The following is a 26714-nucleotide window of genomic DNA, read 5'->3' on the forward strand; positions in this document are numbered from 1 at the left end:
TAAAACGCCGGAGAAACAGCAAGGGCGGCGAACGAGCGAGCACAGGGGTGACCAAATGACTCCAATCTGACTGCAGTGCCCTACCCCCCCCCCCCCCCCCCCCTGTCGAGCGACAAGAGACGCGATGCGAAAGCAAAATATCGCTTCATCCTGGAATCGCACTGGCGCGAAAGATGGGATGCGATGTACACGAATGAATATATGTATAGTTCAATCAACGTTCGACACATACCGTTGACGCCAACGCGAAATAAATGGCGGACTCAAATTAACGTCAGAATTATGTTTAGGACATATACTTTAAACTGGTCCGCTGGTAATGCTATTAATTGCATATTTTAATGTGATTTGAAAATCTCTGAAATGTGTCCAGGCAAGGTAATATTTCCAAGTGAATATAAAAATTTTAATAAAAAGCGTTTCTCTGAAACATCGAGCTACACTTTCACAGGAACAATCAACTTTTTCTTTTCTTATATAGGTATATACAAACAGAGCCAAATAAAACAAGCATTTGGTAATTCTTTATAACGTAAGGGCTCGTTTGATATCATTTTCAGAGTTGGGTAGTACCCAAGCTACCCTTCACCAACTGATAGGAACAAGTAAACCTTCAAGCTTTGATATCTGTCCTATTTGTGTGTGTGTGTGTGCGTGCGTGCGTGCGTGCGTGATGGCAAGAAAAGTTTCATATTAAATCGTATATTTTTGTTTCTCGGGCGCTTCACAATAACGCCACTATTTTGCTGTCGTAAGGCGTTCTAAGTGTCACGCCATAACCCTATCATGATTCCAGCATTATCGTCATAATGCGGGTTTCAACCACGCCGCAGTGAGAAAAACCTAGTGAACCATTCTCAGAACTTTTGTTAAAGCGTTGCAAAAACTTACTTAAAATTCTTTTTTTTTACTATCAAATTGTTAATTTTTTTTTTAAATTACTTACGTAAACCAAAATCAATCATGAGCAAATGCAAATGTAGATACGCAGGGATAGAAAGATTTTTTTTAGCTGTACAAAAAAAAGGGGGGGAGGGGTTGTCTGTAAAGTCGGTTTACAAACGATAATTTTACGTGATAACGTCATAAGAAAACATCGATTAAAAATTGCATACTTTTTAATTTTCAAATATTATTTACAGTTTTTGCAAATTTTAATTTAAATAATTTGTTTGAATATAATCACGAACATTATAGTTAAAAAGCCCGCCTTAAACCTGTTTGATATTATAGAAGATTTTCTCGCACGGTGGTTGGCCGGTTCTTGCACGCTCGGCTCAGGCGGAACGTGACAATTTTTCGTGCGTGCAGGCGGCGTTCATCGATTTATAAGACGTTATCACGTCAAATAACAATAAATTGTAGATATAATTTCCACATGCGACTATAAACTAATGCGAGGCGCCGAAAAACAAAAGTAAAGCATCAAGAATTTGCTGTAATCGTGAAGTTTCGTGACTTCCACAGCATTCCTGCTTATTTAGGGATTTTTTCCGTGACTTTCGTGAGCAGTCCTTCAGTTAACTGACTTTCTCGTTGACTTCCTGGATCTTGGTGACCTGGGGACAGCCTGTAAAATGTTCCACGCCATTACATTATTTTATTTTTATTTTATTTTGTATTTTTGTTCCGTAGATCCCACACGGAGTCAAGGCACCGGAATATAGAACATGTCACGTTATACATGTAGTTCCCTTTACACACAAATATGCATGTGCAGACATTAATATTTACATGATGCAAGTTACAAAAAATATATACAGAACATTTAACACAATTAAACTGTATAGTGATACTTGATACTTTATGCAAAAAAAAAGAAGCAGCTGTTATCACAAGTCCATTCAACAAATTAACAGTTCAATTTTCTCTATCATCAATCAAATTAAAGAATTCCCTAAGAGAGTAGGTAGGATATTCTATTCTGTTACATGGTTACGTGTTTCTTTAAACAAACCTATTTGTAAAAAAAAAAAAAAATTCGTTTAAATCAAAACTTTCAATTCGTAAAAAAAAAAAAAAAATGTAAGTGAACGGTTTCAAAAGATTTCGCGCACGAAATTTGCAAACATACACGGATGATTGTACTACAATGCACCAGTTCAACCGTACCTACTGGGAAACTGAATTCAGACGTTCAGGTGGAAACGGAACAACTTTCTAATCGCGTTGCGCTGACGTCACAGGTGTGTCGAACGCGATTGGTCAGAAAATTATGTTTATTCGCGTCACGCTACTGTGATTCCAGCACGAAGGAGATCTATACCGCGTCGGCTTGCATTTTCAAAATACTAGCCGCAGCTCGCTGTGCAGGTTTATTATTTCGTTCAATGACTGGACAGACCACAGGATCCATCTTTAGGCCTAGGAGTTGCTGCTGCCCCCACGTGAAATAATTCAGTGTTCCTATACTCTTTACTTCATTCAGCCCATTGTTCCCCCAGATTGACACTCAAGGAAGGAAGTAACCAATGAAAAACTTTTAAATAATGAAACACTTTTATTAATACATGAACATTATTATTCATAATGTTCGCAGGCTTTCACGGCCATTGTTTGAATGAAGTAGCTTGGCTTCTGGGTTAGCCAAATTATTATTCATACTTCCGTATCAGTACCGTGTTTAACATGCTTCGTAGAACACGCATATGCTTATACGTACTTGTCTCCGATCCTAATGGACGTAGGGACGTATCAGTGAACGCGAGTGTCGCATCAATAAAAATTACGATTTAGTGGACGCATGTAGGGATGCATCGGAATCCCTTGTTGAGAATTGGGAAGCAATGCAATGTTGACCGTGGTCATTACGATGCATTTTTGTGCCATTAGGTTGGTATTCGGATAGCTAACACACGCAGTTGGTTGAAAGATCTACAGCTCTACACAGGTGGTTTACCTTCAGTCTTCACCCAGATTACTGCAAGAATTCGAAATCATTGTAGCCTCGAAGCTTCTTCATTCATGGGCTTCAAGAATTGATTAAAAATCTAAGTTCAATAACCCTCGGCCGCACAGTAATTGAGCATTAGCATGTGTGCCTACTAAAATGTATGCATGCGTCGCTCATGTGAAACACATAAACACACACTTAAAACTTCCTAAAATTACTATTTTGAAAAAAAAAACAATAATTATTTGATGAACCAATTATTATTGACGTGACGTCTAATAAATCGATGAACGCCGGCTGCACGCACGAAAAAGTGTCCCGTTACGCACATTGTCCCGTTACGCTCATTGTACGCTTGCGCTGCATCTATCTCTCTTCCACTCGATTGGAACAACCATCGATTTGACTTTTTCGAGGCACATTAAACTTGAAACACTCCCATTCGTTTCCTACGTTTCCTATCATCGTTCTATCCTTAACAGAATAACACAGATTGGAAGAAGTTAAATAGAAAACATGTATAAAAGTTATAGTTAAAATAATCTCTTCGTTAAAGTAATAAACATATTTGAATAAATGAGTGCAAATAAAAGTAAATTTATCAATTAAAATTTAGATTTAATTTCACTCCTGCTTTGTATCCATACAAAATAGTGATAATTCAATAAAAATGATTCAATTTTATTCATAAAAGTATGCAATCATTTCTTCAATGTTTTGTTTTGACGTTTTCGCGTTAAACTATCGTCCGTAAACCGACTTTACAGACAACCATTTTTTTTTTATTTCAATAAAATAATTACGAGGGTGTTATTGGCATTTCAAGTATAGCAGCAGAGGCGTCGGCATAAAAAAAAGCGATAAGCGTATGGTATACATAATTGAGAATAAATTAACAATACGTGTTACGTAATCAAGATTTAGCAATGACGAACAGTAAAGGATTGTACGCTAATTATGAGACATAGGCCTACCGGGATGCAAAACTTTACATCTGGATTGAAGTTTTTTTTTAAAAGTAATTAAACTGACTTGGCCCTTACATCACTTAAAATAATGTTCAGTAGTATGCTGTAATATTTCCAATGTTAAATTAAGTTATTATTCTTGATTGTGAACCGGTCGAACGGTCGAGTTTCGTTCGTGTCAAAATAAATAAGTATTGGGATCGAACCTACGATCTTCGCCATATGTGTAGGATTACCAGTAGTAGTGCGTCTTCAGTTTACATTTACTCAAGGTCGTGGTTTCAATACAATACCCACTGTTAACTGACACTTCCGGCAAAGTACGCATCGTCGAAGTTTAAAATCCTTGGAAAATTGTTCACGAAAGTACACGTAGTGTTAAGATTCCCCCCTCCCCCCTTTCCAACAGAAAAGTTTTTCTGCTAAATATTAATAAAACAATTTTAGCATCATTTTGTTTTCTTGTACCTTGTGTCCGATCATGAAGCCATAATTAAATATGATTTAAATCGAACAGTTAAACTGTTATTATCTAAAATCCAAGAGTTAACAAATACTTATTTTCAGAATATTTGAGGTTAACTTCTTACAGTAGTTAAGCGTTATTAGATACTTTATGATATTGTTACACGTTAAATAATGCATAGTTCATACGACCGGAGTTATTGCGCTAATGCATCACTTAATTACAATTTACTTCTATAATTAATATTTCGCGTTGTGCTAACTCGTATCGTACCTAAGTAATAAATATTCCGTCTACAAATGTTACTAAAGACGTTTCTTGCGACACGGACTCGGCAAACATTAGCGACGATACACGCGCATGTTAAGATAACGGATTCGTGATAAAATAAGCACCCGTTTAACAAGTTTTCAAGCAACAATACGTGGTCTAGTTCGATAACTGTGAGTGTTAAAATATTTAAAATTAAGAATCGAAGCCCTACCATCCACAACGAATCGCAGCTTACTAAACAGTAGAACAATTTTTATTTTATTTTTATTTTATACGAAACGGAAGTTTTCGGTTCGTGTTATGGTGCGGCGAAATTCCATAAATATGTTCATGACTTTCTTAGTCATTGTTATGATTTACCGTCGCACGCTTCGCTTCGTAACTAACGGGTTTTTCTTAACTATGCAAATGGAACATAAAGAGTTTTTGTAAACGTAACCGACGACGGAAATTGTGTTACAAAAATTCCTGAGAGTAGGACTTATCCTTTTGATTCAGGTTGATTAGTTTGTAGAATCTAGGCGGGCACGTGAAGGTAAGTTAAAAATTGTACGTCTAGCTGAAAATTGTAAAAATTTGTCTTTTTATGCCACCGGAAACGCGCTCAAAAGGATTGGTTAACGTCTTGAGGATCAGCAGCATTGTTGGCGGCTAGAGCTGGTACTCACTGTGTGCAGTGCTGGCACAGAGCTGCTGGGAGCAGCGATGCGAACGCAGGCTCGGGCAAGAGAAGCTGCTCACAGTTGTCAAAGCACGCGCGCACACACACACAGTCACAGAAGGGGAGGGGGGGGAGCCTGCCTCGCTCGCTCGCACACAGGGGGGAAGCCAGCGCCGGGGCCAGGAGAGGCGAGGCTAAAGTCCCAGCCAGCCAGCCAGCACTCCCGGGTCGATAGCGAACCAAAAATATCGGACGCGACGCAGCGACGCTCCAACTCGCCAAAACCGGCCGAGGAGTTCTCCACGGCTAGTACACCTCCGCGCCACTGCCTGCCTTCGCCTCTCTTCCACCAGTGCAGCGCGGCGCTGCCTCCCCTCCCTCCCGGCCTTCCCCGCTCCTACTCGACCCCGCCGCGCGCTGACGTTCTTTCCTCTTCCATTCCCCCCCTCGTCGTGGGCCCCCGGCTCACACACACAGACAGCAGGTGATTATTTTTCCCGCCCCTGTGCCGGCGCTCTTCGTCTACCCGGGCTCCCCGGCCCCCCCCCCCCCACGCGCCCGACAGAGCCCCCCGTCGTCATGTCCCCGCCGCTGAACCGGCAACGCGCTAGCTCGGGCGCGCGCACGCTATACCCCCGTCGACAGTCTGGTCGCTTCTCGCCGTGCAGAAGGCGTCCGCAAGGCGCCCCCACGCAGGTGAGTCGCCGCAGCGGCATTGTTGCGTCGCGGCGCCCGCACCGGCCGTCTTCCGGATCCTCTGGACGCGCCGCTTCGCTCGTGCATCGCGCCCGCCGCCCCGCAATGGCGGATATTTAAAAAAAGGAACCCCGTGAAATGGCCGCCGGAGAGAGAGAGGAAAAAAGAGGGAAAATAAAAAAAATAACCGGGCGTGTTCCGTCTTCGTCGCTCCTCGTGCGCTGACGCTTTGCGTGCGAGAGAGACGGTGAAGGGGGGCGGAGCGGGCGTGGAGGGGGGCATGATTATTGACTCGGCGGAGTGTTCCATAATCTAGCCTGGCCGTTTCGTGCTACGCCGAATGCCGCTGACGCCGAGCGAGCGAGCTGCGAGCGGCGGACAGCGGTAGGCAGACATCTTGTGCTGCGCCGAGCCGCGAGGGGGCCCCGGGCCAGAACCAAGCTACGCGCAGGCCAGCCCGCCGTCTCGCTGCGGCCGAACGTTCTTTTTTTTCAAAATAACCGACGAGCGTGCCACGTGCCTGCCCTTGACATTCGCCCACGGCAGACGTCCGCGTTTAGCGAACTTGAGACCTGAATTGTGTGGGGTTGCGTGTGTTTTCTCGCGAGTTGCACAGCAGAAGATCCAGACGTCTTGGCGTGTCCAGAACCTTTTCGCAGGGATAATTTGTGAACTTTCGGACCTCCAACCGTGATACATTATTACGTTCACGAATGCGACGTTGCCTGCACACGCATATATCTGCTGCAAGACCTAGTTTCATCCTTTATCGAGAGAACATGCTTTCATCTTAATGCCAGGTGAGTTTTTTTCTTTATATTCTCTCTTGGAATAATGAGCTATGTTTGCTCGAGGCTAATAATTACATAGTACTACAGAATGGTACGCTAGATAATTTCATGAATGAAACAGCTATAGGCAGGGGTAACCATGCTGTGTGTCATTTGTTTATTACATGTTGATCATTTATATGTTGTTTTTTTTTTAGATTTGAAAGTAATGCTATTATTCGTGTGTGTTGGGAGTGCTTCGCAGCTGCACTTATATAACTGGGCGTGTGAGTGGTAAAAACGTTCCGAACAAAGAAGGAAAGGTGCGGCGAGCGAAAATGGACGAAACGAAACTGCCCGCAAAACGCACAGCGATAACTAGCGCCTATCATGCGCTGTTATAAATAACTGATTGTATATTCCCTTAACGCTGGTAGTCATCCAGTATTTTTTTATTCAGAACTTATCAACTCCAAACATTAAATAAATCTTTGGGCATGTATATTTTTTGGTTTAGATAACTTTCAATTTTCTTCATATACGGATTTTTTTTTTTTTAAACTACCGTAGCTATTTACCTTTCAACGTGGTAGCTAAAGCTGATTTTCGCGTTTGTTGACCGTTTAATTTGCATGGTTTGTCTTCCTGCTTCTTTGAACTGTGTTTATTTTTAGTTTAAGGATGCTTGTTGGAATAGTGTGTGTTTATTAATAGCTCGTGAGAGCATGAACGGCACAAGTACCATTTATACAGCGAAGTACTATTTCAGTGACGACTTTTTTTTGTCGACCGAATTGTTATGTACACTTAATAAAATTAATAAAATTGACAGTTATGCTTATTTTATTTTGCGAATTGGTGCGGGTTCTTAGGTTTAAGAAACAATAATGATAAAAAAAACCGGCGAGATTCTGTCTAATACTGGGCATTATACTCTTTATCCAAAAGTAACTTCGTGGGAAGATTTTGACCACTAGACATAAATTTACATATTGCCATTATTTATGTTGTTTTTTTTTGTACCGGGCCTAGCTAGCCTTAAAATTCGGAATTAGGTACAGATTCACGCACAAACTGTTTGATATCTACAATTTTATATATCGGATTTATTTAGTAAAATAACGGGTGTCCATAGACCATGAGAAGAAGGTAGTAAAGCATATTGGAAATAATGTGTTTATCGTGAGAGAGAGTAAATGGGGTCAAAGCTGACAAAGTAACTAATATCTTATTTAATTGCTGGTTAAGCCCACCTTATCTGAAATGGGCGGAAATGGCTACAAAGTGTTCGCTGCGGGGGTTAAGAAAATTGAGTTGGGAGGTGAAATAAGTAATTTAAGGCCTGTCACTGATACATTCAATAAAAAGTTTGTAAACATGAATGTGTGTGCACATAGTTGGACCGACATTGACTGCAGGCCTACCTGTATTGCATATGGCACGTCAAAAATTCCAGATAGTATAATATACAGAGAGTAATGTCATAGAACAAAAATGAGAACGTAACAAAACACTGACATGGTCCATTCATGCAAAAAGTACAACAGCAACACATTGAATCAAGTTTACAATAAACATTCTATTATATTGACTAAAATAGATTCCCTTTCAAAAATAACTTTCTTAGGGATATATTTGTCACTAACTTGATGTTATTTAATAAAAAATATAGTTTTATTAACTTCTGAACTATAAATTTTTTTAAACAACTTCGGAGACAACAGAGAACTTTGTTTTAAGACGAAGCAAGAACGTGTGGTAAGTTATATTGTAGAAATGTTTTTGATCAAGTGAAGTAACTTACTATTGAACTATAAATATAGTGTCGGCCAACAGGTTTATGTTTATTCAGCCTGTCAACAGTATTGTTTGCGAAATATGATTAATAAAAGTTGCTAACTGATTTTTAACTTATTCTAGATCATTTCCGTACACACAACTACACATTACGTTACAGATTGTGTGTAAATCTCGTTATTTTAGTTCAATCATCTTGAGAAACTAAACTATCCAAAAATGTTGATTTAAGATTTTATTTTACATTCGCCATAGCTGGTTTCTCTGTGTCCTAAGAAACCTCAAAACGGACAAAAAAAAGGATGTATACGTAAACAGAAAGAAAACAAGCCGAAATAAATCGCCTGACTTTTGGCTTATTTTTGTGCATTTGCGTATTCATCTGTTTTGTCCGTTAGTGAGGTATCTTATGACATACAGTGTAACCATGAATGACGTATGTCCGTAAAACACCTTAAATCAATCTTTTACATTGCAAGTATCATTAAAGAACTAACCAAAAATGTATTTGCCTGTCACAATTGTCAATGAATGATTTGTTAGACGTTATTATATAAACAAAGTATCGCAGTTAATTACAGTTAATAGTATTCAGTTCCACAATCACGCCTAGTTTATTAATTCAGATTAAATAGAGTACTAAATTTTTTGTTTATTGTTTGAAAACAAACAAATGGTATCCGCAACTAACAAAAAGTCATATAATTAAATCGTTGGATACCAAACACGAAAATATTGAATGTGTGTGTGTGTGTGTGTATATATATATATAATTAGTATATATATAATCGGACTCTACTATCTTGTCAACAAAATCTGCCGATGGGAACACGATAGTGCAGTGAAAGAATCGCAAAGCAGACTGCAGTCTTTGCATAAATAAACTGTGACCAGTGGCGAATCTAGAATCTCTTTATAAGAAGGAAAGGGTAGTTTCATTAATCTGGTTTTATTCCTGTGGTATTTTCCGTGATGTTCAAGGTCAAGTTGATGCGAGAGCCTAATTACTAAATAACCCCTCGCTGGTAAGTGTCTCGCTCGAAACTTACCAATAGTTTTATAGCTGAACCAAAATTTTGGACCCGTTTTTGACATGGCCTAATATCCTGGGACTTTATTTTCCAAGTAGTTATTTTCCAGTTAACAGAAAATCATGCTCAAAGTTGAGTGTTCTCGTAATTTTTTATAAGAAAATTCAGATGGTTCAAAGGATACCAGTTTTAACTTGCGTGTAAATAAATTCTATTACTATATCTGCAATATTGTTCAAAAATTTTCGAGGGGGGGGGGGGGGTAGGGATGTTTTTCATCACTACAAATGAGACTAAATAACTGTTGTAATATGTAGGTAAAACGGGGAGGTTGGGGCTGTTTTAGCCCATCAAACATCCCCTAACCCCGCTCCCCCCCCTTCAACACGAACCATTGTGTTCTTGTTTGTGGAATCTTGGCTGAATCACGGATCGAGAAGGCTGAGTTGGTAGTTGGATCTTGCAAAGCGGGAGATAACCGCACGCACAACCTTGATAGAGAGTTATCGTTATCGTTTCGTTCGGGTTGCAGGGCCGTGTGTGTGTGTGTGTGCTTTCGGTGACTGCAGTGGTGACTCGGTTACACTAGTTGGCCCGCTTGCGAAACACTGTGGCTAGGGAAGGTCTCCTCTACAAGCGCGTTCAGGTCGTGAGGCCAAAATACTTCTTATTCTCTAGATTTTGTGATTTTTCATCTCCTGCATTTGGGTGGAAAAGGGGGGGGGGGGGGGCATTTGATATAGATAATCCCTACTAAAACATATGAAAAAATAATTAAGTGAAAAAAATAATTATTTATTTTTTCCCCCTTTTGTAAAGTAGACACATTATTCCGTGAATTTAACCGATTTGTATTGTTTTAATGGTTAAACCTGCAGCCAGTAGTGGTCCAATGGGAGGAGAGTGATTGGAGGAAGCAGTTACCACCCCCTCCCCCAGTTTTCCCCTAGAACAATAAAATAAAACTGGAGTGATGAAAAATAATGTTACTTCAGGCTGTACTTTTGAAAACCTTTCAAGAGTTTTTTTTAAATATATAAATGTATAGTTTTATTTTTTTTTGTCATACGGGTTGTGTTAATTTTCAATGAGTGGTTTTATTATTATTATATTCACAATTTTGGACACCCAATTTAAAGAGGGAGGTATTCCATGCCAACTTTAACCCTCCAATCATGCTCTCTCTTCCCCCTTCTTTTACCCGACGTTGGGTCCGGCCCTGTCTACAGACCTGCGAAATTAGGCGAGATTGGTATCTCACATGTGAAGATTTTCTTAGAAGATATTTTTCTAGAGAATATACCATTGAACGACCAAGCAAAAAAAAAGTCTTACAATCTTGTGATACAAAAAGTTGACTCTGTAAGTATGCAGTTTTTCGAACTGCTCAATTTGAATTGAACTTAAGGGCCCCGCCTACCTGGGCACACATACGATGTGCAGAGCTTCAGGAAAAACAACGCGATTTCAAAACTACTCAAGATATCGGAGTGGGGCCTATTTACGAATAGCATTTAAGAGTTCGCTGAGGGCCGAAAAGTACTTTTGATTTCGGATAGAGTTTTTAAACCGTTTTTAGAAGCGTTAAAATGGCTAAAATGCGTGTTTTCAGAGTAATTTTTAGGCATAAAACAATCAGTACAGATTCTTGAAAGCACTTGAGGGACTTGCATCACACTTTTATCTTCATTTCTCCACCATATAATGTTACGGTCACCGCTCAAATTTCACAGTTATCCTGTGACGACGAGACGAATGCGCGCCAGTTCAGAGACTTGCGCTTAGAGGCTATACCGCGCTAGAAGCACCAGCGAGCGTCGCGCTTATCACCCCGCCTCACTAACACACATACACCCTTGACGAGGCGGGTCCCTTAATGTATTATATTTTTGTTTGGATTTATTCATCACGCTGTGGTTTTGCAGATTTAGGAACACGCCGATGCCCGTTTTAATTCTTTGGTATTGTGTAATTTAGTGCGTGTATTCCTATAAAATATTTCCAACCTTTTTTTTATTTTCAACCTTTTTTTTAAAGTTCATTTAGATACAATAAAATGGCGTATTTATTTGTTTACGAAATCGTTAACGTGATCGTTTTGTCAACAAATCTGCCAGTCCAACGTGGCTAGAAAATACATTTTGGAGAAATATTTAACTCAATTGGTCGCATTTGGCTTCCCCACACAATAACCTTGCTAACGATATCTCGCCGCAGTGCTAGCTGTATCTGCAAACATGGCGTATATAGGATGAGTCTGAATTCGGCCGACAAACAGGCGGTAGATTCAACATGTAAGAATAAGTTGAAAACATCCCTTGAAGTTGCAGTTGAACCGGTAGTTTTTTTTGAAGATGATAAAGAAAATTATGATGAAACGCCAAGTGTCTTGTGTGATGTCGAATCGAACAAAGTTTTACAAACACTGCAAAGTATTGTCGCCGAAGGAAAATTATTTAATGGAAATAATTTAGGTTAACACACTATTTCCCTTAAATTTTGGTTGACGCGGAGGGAAAATGTGGTTTTTTAAGATTGATTATTAATCTCCGTGTCACAAGTAACGGAAAACGTCGCGTATATTACGAATACACGTTATTTTAATAACTAGCCATTATTAATGGAGCATCGATGTTTTTTTTGTTGCTAACCTTATATATGCTTGCATGTGTGTAGGTTTTACAGATAGGTTTTACACCTAATTAATTGCATTCAGGCAATAATGTGAAGTAAATATTTTACAAAAAAAAAAGCTAATTTCGCACCTTAATTTTTTTATGAAACATCTGGAATGCTATTATGTCATTTTTTTGCACGAAATCTTTATCAAATGTAACTTCCAAAATTGCCTGTTTAAAGTGCTACATATGGTGCCATACGCCGTTTTTTAACTGAGCGAGGGGAACACACCATAAACATTTAAACACCACACGCAAACACCGTGTTCATTTACACATCACTTCCCGTCGCGCCTGACAATACTACCAACTTCACCTTATTGGAAAACATACATAATTAAATATCATATAACCCAACTTCAGTATATTCTGCTAACCCTGCGTAATTGAGTTCGACATCAAACACGTGAATTTTGTTTAATGTATCCATCCGCTAAGGTTGAGTTACACATGCCATGTTGATTTTTTTTTTTAAATTGTCTCATCATAACTGTTTAAGGGCTATTCCTATACATTTAACATTATTTTTTTTCTCGAAAATGTGGTTTTATCACAAATATTTTCGACGGTTATGTACTAAATGCAATTTATTGGGTGTAAAAATTCGCGTAAGAGATAATAATTACGAACATTTGCTTGAAAATGTACACCCATTTTATAGGGTATCCATAAAAGGATGTCCCAGTTTCAATGGTGTATTATAGCAGTTTAATTTTGATCAAATCATACATCAAATTGAAGGTAAACTAATCTAGTTTTTCTTTCAAATGTTCGATATGTGCACCTTTTAGTTATACGGCACACATACAACCTAAAGTCAAACAAATCTTCCCATACTTTGTTTAACAAGTCCGGAGTAATTGAAGCAATAGCCTCTTCGAATTCTGTGTCTCGACTCTGGCAAATCATCAGGTAGCGGCGGAACGTAGACACGATCTTTTATAAAACCCCAAAGGAAAAAAAAAATCGCATGGCGTTACGTCAGGTGAACGTGGAGGCCAGCGAAAAATAGCTATGTCGTCTCGACCATTACGACCAATCCAACGGTCAGGGACTTCTACGTTCAACCACTCTCGTACTAAGAGATTCCAATGGGGAGGGGCTTAATCATGTTGCCAATTAAGTTACTGGTTCATTCTCTCCTAATTAGGGACACAACCATTCTTTCGTGCTGCAAGAGAGAAAACAACAAAACGTATTCGCAACATGCGCTTATCTAAAACTGTTTTTTAGGTACTCTGCAATTTTAACCTTGAACCAACACACAACGCTTACAGTTGATACTATTAAATTATATGACTGGGTTATTCGTTTATGTACATTCTGTATTACTCTAAGTAAATATCCGTGGAAAATATTTGCGACAACCAGAAATGCAAGAAATCTATAGTGTTTTATATATATATATATATATATATATATATATATATATATATATAATAGCCCTTAAATAATAGTTATGATGAGAAAATAAAATAAAACAAAATTTTTTTTTACAAAAATACAACGATACAATTCCAACATATTAATAATCTAATAAGCAAATATGTATTTTCTTGTATTTTTTAAATCACCTTTGGTTCTGTAGCGAGTGTAGCGGTAAACAATCTCCACATGTAAAAATAATAATAATTTTAACAAAAATTTCCAAATGTATGTGTTTATTTATTATTACATAAGTGTAGAAAGAATGGGCAAGAAGTACAGTAGGTACTTCATTTGTGCCTTAAAGAGCTATCAATGTTAGCAACGAAGCGTTTCTTGTTTTGATCTTCACCACAAGAGTATGAAGCACCCTTACATTCTAGAACATGTTCCAGTATTGTGTCGCTTGTCTATGTGTTAGGACGACAATTACTTGAGATGTCTTTGTTGTGACATTGAGAATTCGAGAAGACAATTTGTCAATCTTTAGATTGGCCAGTTTCTGCATTACGGAGTAATGTAAACATTAAAAAGCTGATTAGGGACGTTTTGGTACAATGGCTCAGTGTGGTCTTTTTTTATATATAAATACGGTAAATGAATCAAGTTTTTTTTTACTCTGCCAGGAATATAGTCAACCTATTTTGCTGTAGAGCTGGTCTATTTACAAAACTTTAACAATAAACAAATATTTATTTATCTAGTTAGTCAATATTGTGTGTGTTTCATAGGGTTCAAGGTCAAGATGGCTTGTGCGTAAACTTACCATTAGCTTTCTGTTAACTGAAAGAAATTCAACTCTGACCATTCTAGTTTTAAATACGGGTTTGTTCAGAAAAGTTTGGCCTTATCTTCTATGGTTCCACAGCATGGAGGTTTTTTGCACATCATTGGCGAGTAGGCTACTGAATAAATTAAAAACAACTCACGAAGTAGTGTGTAGCATGCCTTTAAACATAAACTAATGTTTCAATTATTTTTTCTTGTTAATTCTCCTGCACAAAAAACGTTAAAAAAAGGGCAATTACATCAGTTAATCATGCAGAAGTATACTATATATATTAACTTCGTGAAAGTTCAGCCTGTCAAAAAGCGTAGGCCTACAAGTTGAACCGGTTCAACGTAAATAGGAAATAGTGGCCTGAAATCCTGAAAAACACAAGTTTATATAGTTTTAGGAACAACACTTAAGTTTTTATTGATTTAATTAATTATATACCACTTTTTTTCATGCCCTATGCTAGGACTGACGTAGAAATTTAACTTTAAGCTAATAAAAACCATTAAATAATCACTTGTTTAAGTTATATTTATTTAGGCACGGTGTTTTTATATAAGTGAGGTTATGTTCCCGTATGTATAGTTTGTTTGCATTATAAATAATTACATTATAAATAAAAAATATATTAAATAGACAGCATATTTGTTAGTTTTATTTATTAATTACAGTTTACCTCGATTATTTGAATAAATTAAATAATTTTATACACGTGTTTATATTAGTATTTAATACTGAGTAATTATTTAAATTTTCAATTTTATTGAATTTGTACTTTGCCAACTGTATTTATAATGTCACCCCGGTCTTTCTGTTGTTTTATATCGATTAATTATTTGCATGCAAAATGAAAGATTTTTTTATCACGCCATAAAGCGAGTACATAAGTACACGCGCCATTTTTTATAGTAAAACCTTGTATGAACAATTAAATACGGTAATGATTGTGAATTAATTGACAACCTTGTGCAGAAGTACTAAAGATTGGAAGAGAACTAATGTAGTGTACTATCCCCCTGGCTGGAAGTATGGACTAAGAGTGGGCCGGCTCGCTGGCCGCTGACGTGGTCGTAACGGCAGTCGCAGGAAGAAGAGTTTCCCCTCCGCCGGACCAGCCGTCGGCGCGACCCAGATCTAGCTATGTCCCCGTGACTCCTCCTGGGGGGGGGGGGGATAGCCTGGGAATGTAGTAGTAGCAGCAGCAACAACACTGGTAGTAGTAGCAACACTGGTAGCAGCAGAAACAACACTGGTAGTAGACCAACAACAATAGTAGTAGTTGCAGCAACAATAGTAGCAGCAACAACACTGGTAGAGGCAGCAGTAACAACACTGATAGTAGTAGCAGCAACAAAAATAGTAGTAGCAGCAGCGGTGGCGGCAGCAACAATAGTAGTAGCAGCAGAAGTGGCGTCAGCAACAGTAGTAGCAGTAGCAGCAGTGGTGGCGGCAGCAACAGTAGTTGCAGCAGAAGAAGAAGCAGCATTAGCAGCAGCAGCAGCAGCAGCAGCACACTATTAAAAATATTAACCTTAAATTTACGGAGAATGTTGGTTGCATATTATCCCGGGATCTTCGTATTAGTAAAGATGCATTCAAAAACTCTCCTGTTTCTTCCATTTCCGTGTTTACTTTGTTTACAACGAAACACACAACTCTTAAACTGGAATACGGCGTAGTTTATTACGAAGATTCAGCTACCTGGAATTTCGAAGCAATTTTCGTCATTTTCGAAGTCAGCTCTTCTTCGTTTTAAAGTCCGTAGATTCACCGTAATTTCTTAACAGCGTAGAAGCAGTTGCAGTAGCGGCATTAGCAATAATATTCGTATCATCCAACCATATGCAATCAAACAGAAGGTATAAAATAAAGTATCAGCAGCTAATAAAAAAAAACATTAAAACGCCTCAACAAAGATTGATTGCATGCAAATAATAAATATATGCGGGCATTTTAATGTTATTTTGTTTCCGACTTGGCAGAAAACAACGCTTTGCGTATGTGCAGTACAATTGGCGAATTTGGGTCACCTGATTAGATTTTATGAATAAAAATATTTTGATTTCAATTTTTGTTTTTGTTTTTTGTATCTCGCCTTTATAAACTGAAAACGTGTGTTTTACTGTCTTACTGATAAAAGTAAATGTAAATGTTAAATTCTGTAAGAATTGGACTAATTTTTTTTTTGCATTGAATATTTAACATTGTTATTTTCTTGAGGGATTTTGTGATATTACAGATAGTTTTCTACGTCTTGGCGATGAAGTAAAGGGGTCCTTATAAAGTCCTTACATTTTTATTGCACGAGAGGGTGCGAACCATGTAAGTAGAAGAAGCTATAGATGCATAAAGGTTACTGCTAGCTTGAAACGAACTGGCTGGGAGAGTCGTGAAAAATGTCATGATGTAGCAAGTGTGGCAAGTGTTTATAAACAAACATGGCAACATGAAATCCAGACTGGAATTAGCATTGAACTCCATCATAACCACGAATGTTCTTGCCATCCTGAAGGAGTGTGGTCATTCTCATTACAGCTTCAATTATTATTATTATTATTATTATTATTATTATTATTATTATTATTATTATTAACTCGTCAAAAATGGCACACAACTCCGGAACTTCTAATCTCATGCCTTGGACACGTTGATCAACATTTTTTTTTTTATTATGTCATCGACACAGCTTTCTCTACGCAGTGAGCATTGCTGTTCGAGGTCAAGATCGAAAAGTTGAACAGTGGTTCGTTGATCATTTGAATTATTGTTAAATATTGTGTTGCGTGTGGCTTTAAAGGCTTAACAGTTCAAGAAACTTGTATGTCACGTCGCCAGGAAATTATTAAACAAGCTTCGGAGATAATTTCTGCATTTCCCGCGAGTAATGTAAACATTTAACTGCTGTTTGAAGGACGTTTTGATGGAACTGTCAATGTATGGTCTTGCGTTTTTGCTGTGAAGCCGGTTCTACAAAGAGATCGTAGTACGCAACAGTCGTGTGAAGTTGTAGTGATATTCGCAAAGCATAAAAATAAAGTGTGTGTGTACTTAGGTACGCGCGTTATAAGTTATGCTTACTTGGCGTAGTAAAAAAATTAATTTAATGTAGCAAGCAAATAATAAAAGCACTGTAGTTATATTATAAATGCGGTTTTTAAAGTATAAATTTCAAACAAATTCAAATAAATAAATACTCAGTAGTCAATAATAACATAAACACATTTTATGAAATAAATTATTTAATTTAGAAAATAATCTAGATAAATTTTAATTATTAATGAAAATTAATAAATATGCTGAATGTTTATTCTAATTTATTTTAATAATTAAAAAAATATGTAGTAATTTAGCATGCAAAAAAATTATACATACGGAAACATAACCTCACTTAAATAAATACTATTGAAAATACGCTTGAAAAAGTTTATAAACATAATTTAAATCACTAATATTCACAATAAAAAATTTTAATAGTATGGACCAGTATTTAATATCAGTCACTATATAATAAAATTTAGAAGCACATAGTTAACTATTATTTCTATGTAGCTTTTTTTTATCTGTAAAAATTTCATTACATGATGCGCGTGCATCATAAAATTTCATTCTCATAAATTTTTTTCTTTCATGACGCTTCTAAAGAAGTATAATTTAAAAAAAAGCAGTCAAAATTACTTAGTTACAAACTAGCAAAGACTATGAAACGTAAAAGAGTTCTCTTGTAAGGGATTTGTTGAATATTTTCAACAGATGTACGTTGCTTGTAAACGTATGTAGTTACTACATTTCCAAAACTAAAAAAAAAAAATAAGTTTATGCAAGTTGTTTTGATCACTGGGGTGTGTCTCGTCGGCGCTGATTGGTTATCCGTGCAGTGGTAAAGTCCGTACCACGCGTGGATTGCAGAACTGAGTGAATGGCAACCACTGTTGCCAGACCGTGATTACCCAGCTTGTTAACGTTTCTTGTACACCATCTTTAATTGTAATAAATTTTAATTATTTTTTAATTTTACTTTTATGACCTATTTAGACCGTAAATTAACGTATATCAACGGTATTCTCACATTTGTTGACAAATACAATTGAAACCAAGATGGCGTCTTTCAACTACGACTCCTTAGGAAAAGGAAAAAAAAGTTATCAGATGATGCTCTTGATGAAATGCAACAGGAAAATGTGTTTCCAGATTTCTCATTTCAAATATTACTTTACAAAATACAATGTTTCATATACATTTTAATAAATATTTATTACAATAGAAAGTTGGGTCTAAAACAGTTTTGCTTCCTGGTGTATATCTGGCAACAGAGCCCATCGAAACAAGGACAGCACTAATGACAGAAATGGTGCATTGGAAAGAGACAGTGAATGCACCATGCATTCTATGTACGAGAATCGCTACAGTCGCCAGTTTCGGTTTTAAATACAAATTAGTTTTCTGTTAATCTTTCATCTTTGTGTATTTAGTTTACATTCAAGTTAGTTTTATACCGAGTATTATTTTTCTGTGCTTTATTATCTTATATTTGGTACGAAATGTTAATGTAGAGAAATGTAAATGTTATAATGTGGTTAAGTGAAAGAAAGGGCATTTCGCCGTAACTTCGCTACAAATGAAGTCGATAGATAAATAAACCTTGGATTTGTATCCAAATCCTGCCACCAGCGTTCTTCGACGCTACAGACCAGCCTACGACTGCTCATACGACCTACGACTGCCCATGACCTCGCGACTACGGCCTACGACTGCCCATGACCTCGCGACTACGACCTACGACTGCCCATGACCTCGCGACTACGACCTACGACTGCCCATGACCTCGCGACTACGACCTACGACTGCCCATGACCTCGCGACTACGGCCTACGACTGCCCATGACCTCGCGACTACGACCTACGACTGCCCATGACCTCGCGACTACGGCCTACGACTGCCCATGACCTCGCGACTACGGCCTACGACTGCCCATGACCTCGCGACTACGACCTACGACTGCCCATGACCTCGCGACTACGACCTACGACTGCCCATGACCTCGCGACTACGACCTACGACTGCCCATGACCTCGCGACTACGGCCTACGACTGCCCATGACCTCGCGACTACGACCTACGACTGCCCATGACCTCGCGACTACGACCTACGACTGCCCATGACCTCGCGACTACGACCTACGACTGCCCATGACCTCGCGACTACGGCCTACGACTGCCCATGACCTCGCGACTACGACCTACGACTGCCCATGACCTCGCGACTACGGCCTACGACTGCCCATGACCTCGCGACTACGACCTACGACTGCCCATGACCTCGCGACTACGACCTACGACTGCCCATGACCTCGCGACTACGGCCTACGACTGCCCATGACCTCGCGACTACGACCTACGACTGCCCATGACCTCGCGACTACGACCTACGACTGCCCATGACCTCGCGACTACGGCCTACGACTGCCCATGACCTCGCGACTACGACCTACGACTGCCCATGACCTCGCGACTACGGCCTACGACTGCCCATGACCTCGCGACTACGGCCTACGACTGCCCATGACCTCGCGACTACGACCTACGACTGCCCATGACCTCGCGACTACGACCTACGACTGCCCATGACCTCGCGACTACGACCTACGACTGCCCATGACCTCGCGACTACGGCCTACGACTGCCCATGACCTCGCGACTACGGCCTACGACTGCCCATGACCTCGCGACTACGACCTACGACTGCCCATGACCTCGCGACTACGACCTACGACTGCCCATGACCTCGCGACTACGGCCTACGACTGCCCATGACCTCGCGACTACGGCCTACGACTGCCCATGACCTCGCGACTACGACCTACGACTGCCCATGACCTCGCGACTACGACCTACGACTGCCCATGACCTCGCGACTACGACCTACGACTGCCCATGACCTCGCGACTACGACCTACGACTGCCCATGACCTCGCGACTACGACCTACGACTGCCCATGACCTCGCGACTACGGCCTACGACTGCCCATGACCTCGCGACTACGGCCTACGACTGCCCATGACCTCGCGACTACGACCTACGACTGCCCATGACCTCGCGACTACGGCCTACGACTGCCCATGACCTCGCGACTACGACCTACGACTGCCCATGACCTCGCGACTACGACCTACGACTGCCCATGACCTCGCGACTACGACCTACGACTGCCCATGACCTCGCGACTACGACCTACGACTGCCCATGACCTCGCGACTACGACCTACGACTGCCCATGACCTCGCGACTACGACCTACGACTGCCCATGACCTCGCGACTACGGCCTACGACTGCCCATGACCTCGCGACTACGACTTACGACTGCCCATGACCTTGCGACTACGGCCTACGACTGCCCATGACCTCGCGACTACGACCTACGACTGCTGATACGACCTTGCCCTCACTAATTGTTTTTTCTCGTTCCTTCTCAAGGCCAGAACGGAATGGTGATGGATCCCGTGGATCCGAGACTTGTTCGGTGCTCGGTGCTCGGTGCTCGGTGCTCGGTGCTCGGTGTGTTCGCAGCCTGGTGCCTGGCGATGGAGGTTATGGAATGAACTGCGATCGATGAAGAGGGATCCTCCCCCCCCCCCCCCCCCCCTCACCGACAATAGGTCCCCGCAATGTCGCGCTGCCCACAGACTGCGCCCAGCCACGCACGGAACATCCTGAATCATTGGTGGATCCAGGGGGGGGGGGGCGGCATAGCGGCATGCCCCCCCCCCCCCCAACCCCCTGAACCCTGAATAATTACTGATTTTCCTAATCATAGTTTTCCAAAATTACTAAAGTGTTATTTTACTGCAGTGCCATATAATATAATAGGACTTTTTTTATACCAGAAAATCAGATGCACATGACTAAATAATAACTACAAAATTATTGCTCAGCTTCCAACCCACTGTTAAATAGACCAGCGAGCTAATAAAAACCGTACTAAACTAACTGTCCGGTATTTCAATTTTAAAAATTTATTAGAACAATTATTTGGCCCCCTCCCTGAGCCTCGTTCTGGAAGCAGCGTGTTTGGATTTTCTGAAATTTTGAATTTACACGTAGCTACGTTCGTTAAATGATTCGTGCAACGGGGAATTTTGATTCGATACAATTTCTTGGGCATACGCCACTGAAATTTGGCACTTTTTGTTGTCGTGGAAAAAGAAATTCAAGAACGCAAGTTAAGAATTAAAAAAAAAAAAATGGTTGTCTGTAAAGTCGGTTTACGGACGATAGTTTAACGTGACAACGTCATAACAAAACATTGATGAAATGATTGCATACTTTTATGAATAAAGTTGAATCATTTTTATTGAATTATCACTATTTTGTATGGATACAAAGAAGGAGTGAAATGAAATGTACAATTTAATTGATGAATTTACTTTTATTTGCACTTACTAATTCAAATATACTTTAACGAACAGAATATTTTAACTATAACTTGTATACATGTTTGCTATTTAACTTCTTCCAGTCTGTATCATTCTGTTAAGGATAGGACGATGATAGGAAAAGTAGGAAACGAATGGAAGTGTTTCAAGTTTAATGTGCCTCGAAAAAAGTCAAATCGATGGTTGTTCCAATCGAGCGGAAGAGAGATAGATGCGGCGCAAGCGTACAATAAGCGTAACGGGACACTTTTTCGTGCGTGCAGCCGGCGTTCATCGATTTATTGGACGTTGTCACGTCAAAAACTCTTGTTTTCTCCGCTGTCCGCTTATCAGTCCGTGCCTGATGACGGGAACAGACGCGTGTTCCCGAAACGTCGCAACTGTTTCGTCATAGCAAGCATACATTGTTCCGTCGAGTTGTCCATAATATCTGTTCTATCTTAATCGTTTTGTTCGTATATTTATTCGTCCTGGGTTTGTTGTCTACCGGCATTCATTGTTATTGTTTGAAACTGTCTCGTCGTTTCTAGCCCACTGTCGCACAGTCCACGGCAGTCGCACCTGTGTTTTCGTACCATGTGCGTCTCTGCCAGAGGACGGGAGCAGATAGCAGTTCCCGAAACGTCGTCTGTTTCTGTTTTGGAAAACTATTGTGTGTGTTTCGTCTTTTCGTTTTGTTGTGTTTTTGTCTCGTTTCAACTGTTGTGTGAATATTTTTTTGGGGGGTTCAATATTTTTGTGCTGTCGTCATTTGTGTTTTTTTTTTCTCTTCTGATTTGGAAAACTATTGTGTTTGTTTCGTCTTTTCGTTTTGTCGTGTTTTTGTCTCGTTTCAACTGTTCTGCTGAATTTTTTGGGTTCAATATTTTTGTGCTGTCATAATTTGTGGGTTTTTTTCGTTCTGTTAGTCCATTTTTCTTTGTTTTTCTTTTTTTTCTTTTTCTTTGTTTGTTGACCATATTCCTGTTATGGAATATAATGAGGTGTTTATATCCTGTTGACAACAGCAATTTTTTGCTTAATTTGTGTTTTTGTATTTTGGGTTTTTTGTAGTTTTCTTCTACAGACATACATGTGCTTAGCAATGGCGTATGTCCAAAAGCTTACATAAAATCTAGCCCACTGTGTTCTATCTGTGCTGTTATTATTATTTTTTTTTCATGTCTAAACTCCTTCCACGGACTTCTTGTGCTGCCTGGTATTTAAGTCTGAAATGTTTTCGTCTGTGCTGTCGTCGTTGTGTTTGTCCATTGTACCTCTTCAGGTGCACGGTTGGGTTTTTTCTGTTTGACATAACGTCGGCCTAATGTTCGCCTCGTACTCGGCTACAACCTAGAAGCCAAGTAACTTATGACAATGGCCGCGAAAACCTGCGATATTTATGAAATTATAATTTTTGTAGGTATTAAAAAAAAACTTTTCGCCAACAAGTGAATTTTAGAGCTTTCATTATCAATCTCAACATGAGTCACTTCCTGTTTAGCCTGTCGTTCCAGACGTTGTGACAGCTCACTGCATAACAACAATGATAATAATAATACCGCCTTCACCGACGTAAAATAAAATTCGTAACTTGGGTGGAGGGATACACAACACACACAACCCCCCCCCCCCCCCCCCCCCCCGCCGGCCTCCATAACTTCGGACTGCCACTGCGTTTTTTTTTTGGGACGATTTAATTTACATATTAACTGTTTATCATTTCAAAATCAGTAAGTACCATGCCTTGCCCGGGACTCGAACCCAGAACCTAACCTTGCACCGTTAGAAAGCGGGCGTGCGTTCCCCGCGGCATCAGCCCAGACGGTCGGAACTGACGCCAGGAAGAATGCCTGCATGGGGGACAATAATGCTTCAAGTTAATCATGTCCGCAGGCTTTCACGGAACATTGTCTGTAGTAGCTTGGCTTCTGGGTTGTAGACGCGTCCTTGGCGAATAATTCACCGAACGTTTCGGGTCGACTTTGCAGTCGCCATCATCAGGGAGCAGTTACCTACTCATTATGTAACTGCTCCCTCCTGAAGATGGTGACTGCAATGTCGACCGAAACGTTCGGTGAATTATTCGCCAAGGAGACGTCTACAACCCAGAAACCAAGCTACTTCAATGCTTCAAGACGTAAAAACATTTTTTTTTTAAATTGTGAAAAGAGGGGGAAGTAGCTGTAATATTTCAGCGGGGGAATTTTGCTAGTGGAGGGGGGGGGGGAGCCATAACTCGTTTAGGCACGTCAGTAGTTATCCTCGCACACAATCGAACGGACCAGGACGATCCAGCGCCCGCGGACAACTGGACAAATCGATTAAAGCCGCCCTGTGTTTTGTGGTTGTGTGGGGAAGGAGGGGTTGGGACGGGGTGATGTTTGGGAAGGGGAGGAATTGATACGATAATGCATAACGACCCGTGCTCCATTCGCCGCGGGTGTAGGGGGAGGGGGGTGTCCGGCGCGAAGTAATAAATGCGTCCGTAACTAGACGTGACGCATTTTGGAACTCATCAATTTCCCCTGGTAAAACGGGTATGCTGGAGGGATGGCCTACACTGGCCGTCACGCGACACCACCCCTCGTTAGAACCTCGCAATTTTATTTTAAAAAAACTAATAATAATTGCTCAAGATGTCACGTAATTGCGTGGCTAGGAACAATATTTAAAGAGCCTTTACTCCCAACTTAAATTTGGAAAGAAAAAAAAATTCGCAGCTGCCGGGATGCGAACCGACAATCTTTGGTTTGAAAGTTCAAATGCTGACCGCACGGCTACGAGGCCATAATTGAAAAATTAATAGTTTCAGATGTTATATAGGTGTAACTGTAAAACACCATTGTTGGTTCAAAACGTATTTGAATATTCAACATTACTTTTAAATAACCGTACCGATTGTGCTGGAAATCGGTGGACGATCTTTAAATAACATAATATTAATAATTCAAACGACGAAAATATGATTGAAAAGTCAAATCGATGGTTGTTCCAATCGAGTGGAAGAGAGATGCCACGCATGCGTACAATGAGCAAACAGGACACATCCGTAGTGGGACACTTTTTCGTTCGTGCAGCCGGCGTTCATCGATTTATTAGACGTTGTCACGTCAAAAAAATGTTTCTGTTGTACGTGGACACATTAAAAAAGATTTCACAGACAAACAGAATTATATTATACCTTAAAAAAAATTGTGAGCTAGTTTTTTAATACTCGCCGATGATGTTTACACCAGCAACCAGGCGTCACGATTCAAGCGTGGGTCTCACACGCTATGTAATTTTTTTTCTTTCCCCAATTCATCTTCATTACTGTTAGTGAAGAGCTATTGCTGTAAATTTAAAACTATATCTCTCTCTTGCATTTATTGTTCTGTTACAAATATTTCCAAGAGGTATTTACCGAGGGAGATGTATTGCTGAGAAGAAAAAAAGGTCACGCAAATTTTGTTGTAATTATCACTTTGCGTGACCTGTTACATCAATTATATGTTGACAGTATTAGTGTCAGAACAACGAATGCAAGAGAGGCCGGGTTCATAAACTACTCAAGAAACTCATCAACGCAAAAAAAAAAAAAAAAAAAAAGCAAGACGCAAAATTGTTCAGCAACCTATTTATAGAGTAACGGTTTATAAACTACGCAAGGCGCACCAACGAAAATTCTCTTGCGTTTGGCTTGCGTTATCGACGGTCACATTGGAAGTGAAGTGTTCCGAAAACTTCTAAAAGACGCAGACGTCATATGCATAGAAAGCCACGGTGTGTTTATAATAAACATGGAGTTTTCACTTGTTCAAACTTTCTCACAGTGAAAGAAATCCTTCTTTTTTTTTTTTTTTTTTTTAAACCACACCATTTAAAATTTCATGTTTTCGTTGATGAACATGAATGAACAATGGAAGCGAAGTGTTCGGGTTGGTGACGTCACGAGTGCTTGCGAAACGACTCTGTGGTCTTCGCGCATTGTTGGCGCGTCGCGTTATTGCGCCAATGCAGGCCGCAGAGGTGACGAGGAAACGAAGGGGGGGAATAAAAAAAAATCGCCGTGGCGTGTGGACGTGTGTATTCGTGTTGTACGGCAGCAGGGGCGGGCGCCGCGCTAGGCCCCAAGGTCGCCGCCAGCCCAGAGCGAGGTGTCTTTGTCGGGGGCCCCCCGCCTTTCGCAGGAAGCCTTCATTTCACAGACGAGAGAGCCAAAACCCGAAGTTCCCCGAAGTTCATGCTCGCTTTTTTTTTTTCCGTACCATAAACAGGTGTATTTATTTGGGATGTAGCTTACTCATACCGATAGGTCATACGCCGTTCTATCTCATTGTATAAACCGGTGTGGCATTAAATAAAATTTTGCGGTCGATTAGGATAGGTCAGCTACATTATAAATACTTTAAAACATTGTGGATGGTTGGTTATATTTGGTAAGTATATCTACATTAAAAATACTGTAAAATCATTTTATGGTTGCTTAGCAAACAACTTTTTAATATGTAGCTATCCAGGGCTAGGAAACCGTTTACATGATTTCACAGTATTGTTAATGTAGCTATCCTAACCAAATCAACCGTCCACAATATTTTAAAGTATTTATAACGTTTCTAACCTAACCGAATTGACCATTAGTTATCATGAGTTACAATGAACAAAAAAAAACCGAAGATGCACGATCGGGCGTTTGGCTCTCTCGTCTGTGAAAAGAAGGCTTCCCGTCTTTCGCAGGGAGATTTTTTCGAACCGACAACCTTTTGTTTGGAAGTCAGGACGAGAGCCCGCTTCCCGAAACATTCCCGAAGCTCTCCGATCGCTCGAGAGAACAGCACGTGCAACACCCGAGCTCTCGGCGTACGGCATTGGTACGACTGATTT

The 26714-nt window shown here is 40.1% G+C and overlaps 2 protein-coding genes across 4 annotated transcripts in view; one reads left to right on the forward strand and one right to left on the reverse strand.

Moving 5' to 3' along the window:
- LOC134540008 (jerky protein homolog) overlaps nt 1–5595 on the reverse strand; it is a 37811-nt gene extending 32216 nt beyond the window's left edge. The window contains exon 1 of the mRNA XM_063382425.1: nt 5269–5595. The gene's annotated coding sequence lies outside the window, so the exon portion shown is untranslated. The remainder of the gene's footprint in view (nt 1–5268) is intronic.
- A 252-nt stretch (nt 5596–5847) lies between these two features.
- Nucleotides 5848–26714, forward strand: part of LOC134540010 (bromodomain adjacent to zinc finger domain protein 2B-like) — a 261508-nt gene continuing 240641 nt past the window's right edge. For 2 of the 3 annotated variants that reach the window (XM_063382430.1, XM_063382433.1), the window contains exon 1: nt 5848–6757. The gene's annotated coding sequence lies outside the window, so the exon portion shown is untranslated. The remainder of the gene's footprint in view (nt 6758–26714) is intronic. The other variant, XM_063382431.1, reaches the window with a different exon arrangement.

The sequence above is a fragment of the Bacillus rossius genome, chromosome 16 (assembly GCF_032445375.1).
Source record: "Bacillus rossius redtenbacheri isolate Brsri chromosome 16, Brsri_v3, whole genome shotgun sequence".
In the NCBI taxonomy this organism is placed as follows: domain Eukaryota; kingdom Metazoa; phylum Arthropoda; class Insecta; order Phasmatodea; family Bacillidae; genus Bacillus; species Bacillus rossius.